Raw genomic sequence first — 7727 nt, 5'->3', positions numbered from 1 at the left:
ATTATGTAGAAAAATAACAAGTAGTTACTCTGTAAAACAAATCCACGCAAAAAAATAACAAAGTCAAATTTATTTGTCACTTGCGGGAGAGCAGTGGTCGACCATACTAATCAGCAGTGTTTTAACCACAACTCCTTTGTTTTTCGTCCAATTTGAGTGGTTCGAAATCCAAATGAGAGATACTTCAAATATATATCACAAATAGAAACATGGTTTAAAAATTCAATGATATGATGTGTCAATTTTACTTGGAACAACCTACATAACAGAGTCATTTTCGATTTCCCCACTTAGAAAAACAGTGGATATTTTAAGCAAGGATTTTTTGTTTGATGATGGATTCTAATGATTCAAATTGGAAATTAAAGTAGTTTAATTTATTTATATCAAATAGAAATAGGTTTTGAAGAAAAGAAGAATTGATAGGTCAAATACTCTAATGAACAGCCGAAAAAGCAGAGTTTTAAGAGTGTTGAGTTATGATGAACAGTCAGTATTTTGGTCATAAATTTCTCATACGATATCAAAAATGAGCGATTCAAATTTCCTTGTAAATGCGATTAATATGGTAATATACCATAGAAACATTTTTTCAAAATATATTCATTTATGCCTCCAAAACCTGATTGTCCCAACTCTGTTCTCGACCTACCTACTAGACACCCAGTCAATGTTTTGGTTATTACTTTTTCGTTTCAAATCCAAATTGAGTTATTAAAATTGGGTTGTAAATTAGACATCAAGGGATACTTATTAGAGACACAAATTTTATAAATATTGTCATTTAGGCATCCAAAAACTCATTACCCCAACTCTGTTCCTAAGTTGCCTACTAGACACCCTGTCAATGTTTTGGTTATAACGTTTATGTTTCAAATCCAAATTGAGTGATTCAAATTGGGTTGGAAAGCATACATCAAGGGATACTTAGGATAGAAACAATTTTTAAAAATATTCCATTTTGGTCCTTCAAAACATGACTGTCCCGACTATGTTTTCAGAAATTTTATCAAGCCCACAAGCCAAAAGATATGATATTCAAGCATTTTTTCCAAATTGGTGATAAAAATGAATATGAGTACTTGTAGAACTATTATTTCCCTTTTATTTCATCTAAATACACAAATGAATTAAAACATTTATCACCAATGTTGATTTCCACAATGTGTTGCAACAAAAACAACTATTTTTACATAAAAACAAAATGTATTTATTTATGTCTTTATTTATTTTATTTTTTTTCACTAACCTACTCTGATTTGAAGAATGTATATGATTACGTATAAGAGTACTTCTAGTGGAACCATTTTGGAAATAAGGCTTCAAGTATGAACATATCCAAATTTGAAAAATGCATGTTAATAAATATTAGGGTATGAGAAGCCAACTTCCCTTTAAACGATGGTATCAAAAATTGTTGAAGTATGGAGTGATGCAGCAAAAAAAATGGAGTGAAACCAATCTTCAATATATCTTTTACTTTCTTGATTTCCCATAGCCATCATATCATGAAGTTTTTGAGCTTTTAAAATGACTTGTTGATGCAAACTAGAAGGAACCTCATTTTTTTCCATAACCTCTACAATTTTTGGATTTGAAACATTCTGAATCTTAATATGAATTTTCTCCAATGGTGCATGTGAGATAGAATGGTTAGGAAGGGTGGGTAAATTTTATAGTTCAACACTGTAAGCATGTTGTACTAGTTTATTATGGTGAGGGTGTGGAATGATTTGAGCAGGAAATTGTGTAGGGCATGGAGCATTTTGATGATGTAGTTGATTGGGTTGAGTGGATGACTTTGATAGGCAAGCAAGATGTTGTGGAAGATCTGGTGGAGAATATGGAAGATGTGTTTGTGCTACAAGATGAGGGAGGGTAGTCATGCAATCATAAGATGTACCATGAAAAACTTGTAGACAAGATTTGTGGTGGTTCCATTGAGATTGACATGGCTTCCCTAACGCATGAGTGTTCCATAATGGATTATGAAAATAAGAAGATGGAGAGGAAGTGTTTTGAACCATACCTGTAGGCCATGATTTCCATAGTTTTGACCTTTTTGCAGCTTGCTCATCTCTTTGATATGCTACTTCCATTCTAGATAAGGAAGAACAACTATATATGGGATGCTCCTTTCGGTAATGAGGGAAAAACACTTCTTCAATTTCTTGATTTTTCTGAATCTGCAAAACATCCAATTTTGAATTTAGAGAGCTAATAAAATCAACTTTAAATTTTTTTAATAAAACATTGATTTCAACTCTTATGTTTCCTATTCTTGTAGCAGATTTGGAAAATAAAGAAGAAAATTATCTAGAATTATTACTAGCCTTGGAGATTCCTCTTGAATACCTTATTTAGAATTCACAAACATCATCATATGAAAACTGAAAAACATCACCTTTTTCTGTCAGATTTAAGAGTTCTAAAAATTCATCTTAGTTTCCTTTGAGTAGGAGTGTTTTTAAGATCTCTTTTTCCAAATACTTATGCTCCACATAGTCCTCTAAGCTTTCATCTTCCCCTTGTATCATATCGAAAATATATTCATTGTCCTTGCAATAGTCCTGGTACTTCTTCAAGAATATGTTCTTCATGTCGTCCCATGTTTTGATGCAGTTCCCACCTAGGCTCATGAACCATCAGAGAGCTACTCCTTTTAGAGTAAGATGAAACACTTTCAACCATTGATCATTAGTAAAATAATCATATCCTCTACAAAGTATTTCGAATTCAAATAAGAATGTATCTAGATATTCATTTGTCAAACCATGAAAATTTGGTAGAGAAAATGGGGGAATTATGTGCATTTGTGTCACTCCTCCTAGATCTTTGATAGGAAATTCAAAAGTTGCAATGTAAGCCATTTCTTATCATAATAGAAGATGTTTTTCATGTGTTTATTTGAGGCTCATCCTTCAGGTGTTCTTGTCAATTGGTTAGTGAAATGGGTGGTGCTTACATCACCACTTGAGTGGAATTATGAGATTTTAAAAAAAAATCTACCTCCAAATTTCCTACTTCAATTCCTATGAAATTCTAATGAAAAGCAGGCAGAGGAGCAAGCACTTTACTTACTCACTACGCAAGTTCTTACCTTCCATTTTTAATACCCAATTCTTTCATACCAGATGTTATCACTGAAAATAGTGTTGCCAAAATTTTTCAGTTTAGCTGAAGGACAAACTGTTTTTGCAGCGCATAAATCCGTTAGCAGTTTCGCAGCGCCACCTGTTTTAGTGATTTCGTAGCGAAAAACACCGACCTTGCACTGGCTGCGCTACGAAATTGGGAAATGACAGATATTTAAGGTGAATTGATGGAAACACTGCAGGAAACGAGGTTTGTCAAGCTGTTATATAACCACATACAATACCTGTCACCATGATATTGAAACAGGGCAGGGATGGCGTTATGAAAGATATTTCAAATTCCAAGAAAAGGTTGCGCCTGAGGGGAGCTGAAGATGTAATTCTTGGACAGTATGAGGGCTATACAGAAGATACCAACAGAGGAGGAAATCATCCTATAACTCTGAGGGACAATTACAGGTTATGGGCAGAAATGAGTTCTCTGCGGTCTGAGTTTTCACTATATATGTGAAGTTGTAATAGCAACACCTGGCCGTCTGCTTGACTGTCTTGAAAGAAAATATGCTGTCCTGAATCAATGCAACTATGTTGTTCTGGTCAAGGAAAGAATGTTTCGTTATGTGCGCTTCAATAATCTATCCGTTCAGAACTATGAAGAATATCTTAATGAGAACCCACTTGCGCATCCCGGAATAGATTTGACTGTGACAGTTTTGACAACTGGATTTTGGCCAAGTTACAAGTCATTTGATCTTAATCTACCTGCTGAGATGGTTAAATGTGTTGAGGTGTTCAAAGAGCTTTATCAAACAAAAACTAAACATCGGAAGCTTACATGGATATATTCTTTGGGAACCTGTAATATTATTGGGAAGTTTGATCCTAAGCCAATGGAACTTATTGTGACAACTCATCAGGCATCTGCACTTTTGCTGTTCAATGCGTCAGAGAGGCTAAGTTACTCTGAAATCAAGTCTCAGTTGAATTGAACCGATGAAGATATTGTCAGATCGCTGCACTCCCTTGCATGCGCAAAATACAAAATCCTCAATAAAAAACCAAACACAAAAACTGTGGCGCAAACAGATTATTTTGAATTCAACGCAAAATTCACCGACAAAATGAGGAGAATAAAGATTCCTTTTCCACCGGTGGATGAGAAGAAAAAAGTTATTGAGGATGTAGATAAAGCTCGGCGTTATGCTATTGATGCATCAATTGTAAGAATCATGAAGAGCCGAAAAGTTTTATCTCACCAGCAGTTAGTGACGGAGTGCGTTGAGCAACTGGAACAGATGTTCGAGCCTGATTTCAAGGCAATCAAGAAGGGCCGCAATGTGGCTTATGAAACGGACTTTCTGCATACCATCAGAGCAGGGTAGTAAGCACGTGGCATTTTAAATTAGGCTTGGGTTGGGTTTGAATGTTCCGAGGAGAACATGATATGCAAACTGGTATCTACAGGTTGCCATTGACAGGGTGAGGGCGCTGGATCGTTTAGCTGGTAATGGGCAGGAGAACGATTTGCTTTGAGATTGAGAAATAATCTAAGAGCATTCAGATCCGCGTCCGGACCTTAAAATGACGGCCATGGATGATCTTGCCAGCCCAAAGAAGAGAGTCCCACACAAGGGTGTCGAGCTCGCGTGCATAATTGTGTTCTGGATTTGGTTTCCACTTTTGGTTTCCTGCAGGTCTACTTGGGCTGAGAGGAAGCGTTTGTGTTGTCTAGCTTTGCTGTGACCGGGATCCAGCATGTTCAGTTTTGTTTAAATCATTTCTCTGGCGGTGTGTATATTGGCAAGCCTCGTAGTAATACATGGGTTCAGTCTCAGACAAATGGAACCTTATCTACTTGGGAACCATCACCTTCCTTCAATCTGTCTGGAAGGCAGCATCTCTATGGGAATGCTTAGTACTGCAGCATGTGTTTTGAAAATGGATGTGTTTGGGCCAATAGCTGATAATGCAAGTGGAATTGTGGAAATGAGTCAACAGCCTAAAAGTGTTGATATAGCTATTCCAGAGGTATTTCTTAGAGGATATGCTGTTTTTATTGCTTGCAATCGATTTGCAGTCCTTGATAAGATTAATATCCAAGTGATGATAAAAATCTCAGAAATGAGGTGACTAAGAGGTGTAGTCTTCCAGCAACTGTAGATGCAATCTTTTATGCAGGTGGAAAATCTGTCAAGCAGTGCGAGGATCAACAAGTCTATTTATGCAAAGTTTAAAGTAGATGAGCCAAAACCATGTCAAGATAAATGAGGCTCAAGACAGTTAGACTTTGATGTTAAAGCTGTGTTTTGTGATTACACAGCAGTTTCGTAGCGCGCTACGAAACTGCTGTAGCTGCATGTTTCAGTTGAGCCAGTTAATTATGTACATGTGACTGCAAATCTTTTTGAAAGTTTGGTTATCACACAGGTATATGGGAAAAATGGCCAGCACATCAAAGACGTGGCAGCTTGTGCTATTTTGAGTAATCAAAGATAAAAGGCACGCTTCTTTGGATTCGAATATGGTAAGGCGCATCAAAGACCGACAAACAGGGGCCTATGTTTCAGGGTAACAGAAATGTCATTAAAGACAAACATGGAGCATTAAAGGTTCATCACAGCCAAACTAAAAGAAGCCATTTGTCAGAGAATGAACCTATTCTCTCATTTTCCTCGCAGGAGCACCAGTTTGATTGTAATAAATGCTATTTCCAGCATGATGTAGAAGTAGAGTTTTAATTGTTTTAGGATTCCAGCGCTGTTAATGAATAGTCAGCTGTAATTATTAGTTAGTTAAAGGTTAGTAGGTGTCATCATAGGTAGAATCGAGCTCCCCTCATGCTGGAGCAGGAAGCTCCAAGTAGTAAGAATCATATTCATATATATAGCTAGATCATCGATGTATTTGGGGTTGGAGATTTATAAAAGAAACAGAGTTTTTATATTGGCTAATGTAAAAGACTTTTGACAGTAATAGAAAGATTACTTTTTCTTCCCAAGATTCATCTTGTGTTCAAAGGCTCAGAATATATATGGTTGTGTTTCTTCCTTTCTGTTTTACAGCTCAATAGACATGCAATCACTTTGAATTCACCTAGTGCTCAGACTTCCTGTGTATGTTTATGAGTTGAGGTTCTTTTTGAGAAATGTTCTGAGTGTTTAAACATTATATGCCTTGGCTTCCATGATTGAGTAGTTAATAGTTTACTGCAGAGGTGTTTGACTCCATGAGCCCAATGGAAGAAGTGTTATTTTGTTGTTCCAACCAGCTTATTTTCATGTACTGTTTGAAGAGTTAGCCATCTTTTCTTGTTATTAATCCATATCAAAAATCTGTGAGAGAGCCCTCTCTGACTAAGGAGGCTAAGCCTTAGTCTAAAGCCTGGTTTGAAATAGTTGCATGAGATCTTGCTAAGTAGCAGCCCTTAGTACACGATTTTGTGATAACACCAGACAAACATCAAACACCTACTTCAACTTCTATGCAATTGTGTTGAAAAATGGGTGGAGGAGAAAGCACTTCACTTGCTCGATATGTAGGTTCTTACCTTCCATTTTTAATACCCAATTCTTTGCCAGCAGCAAATATCAAACATACATCACTCTCTGTGAAATGGCAACACTCTCTCCTGGAACGGTGCCAAAATGTTGGGTGCTAAAAGGTTTCTTTTAAAACTCCTAATTGCCTCACATTAATTATCAACCTGGGTAAGTCGTCTTATTTCAAGAGTGTACACAATATGTGCACACTATAATCCCAAAGAGTAATGTTTCTTAAAATGTAGTATAGATCTTTGATACAAGAACAAATGGATACATCTAATAAACTCAAATTGCAATTATTAAAGGAAATATGAAAGCTAAGCCTCAAAACTCAATCCTCTACTGAAATCATAATTAAATCTCACACAAGAAATTCAATTAACAATAACATCAAGTGAGAGCACAATAGAAATAACTCATCTCTTCTTAGATGATTCAATATAAACCATACATAATCTCTACGAAGCAATCAAAATGGAAATTATATCAATCTAAGAGTTTAATAGCAATATTACAGCTGATTAAATCAATACGATTCACTATCTAGATAACTGAATCTAGAATGATTGTAAATCGAATCAAATGATAGTGCTATAAATCATATAAAGCAAAGATATTCCTTCAATACAGGAAAATAGTAAAAAGCGCATAAGATGGGAAAATTAACAAATTAATCAAACTTGTGGAAATAAGAAAGATATAATACATAGAAGCAGCTTAATCCATAAGAGGCCGGACCCTTAGCCACCAGCGAACGTTGCTGAGCTAATTCAGATAAGGCGAATGAATAACAACCTCAAATTATATATTAATCATTAAAATTGAGTGGCACTACAATATGATCGCGTTCTCTTGACAGCACAAGTCTGTAAATTAAAATTATAGTTTGAAATAACAAGGATTGATCCCCCTCTTCGATCTCTATTCTCATTCAAATACACAAAGAGCAGAGAGAAGTTACAACATATATGATTACAAAATGGTTCCCATATCAAAAAATTGGATTGTTTACAACAAATTGATCAACAAGATCATATCTGAAATATCTTTTCGTTAGCATTCAATAAGAACAGGGCAAATTTGGTAATGC

General features: G+C 35.7%; 1 pseudogene; it reads left to right on the top strand.

The window, feature by feature from the left end:
• The first annotated feature begins 3387 nt into the window (after nucleotides 1-3387).
• On the top strand, nucleotides 3388-4628 carry LOC149218866 (cullin-1 pseudogene; annotated as a pseudogene).
• Nucleotides 4629-7727: the final 3099 nt, after the last annotated feature.

This window comes from Pinus tabuliformis, chromosome Q (genome assembly GCF_031772625.1).
Source record: "Pinus tabuliformis cultivar Carrire ecotype Pingquan chromosome Q, CPIR1, whole genome shotgun sequence".
NCBI classification, from domain to species: domain Eukaryota; kingdom Viridiplantae; phylum Streptophyta; class Pinopsida; order Pinales; family Pinaceae; genus Pinus; species Pinus tabuliformis.
Note: the sequence above shows the minus strand (reverse complement) of the source record. Positions and strands in the feature narration are given on the sequence as shown.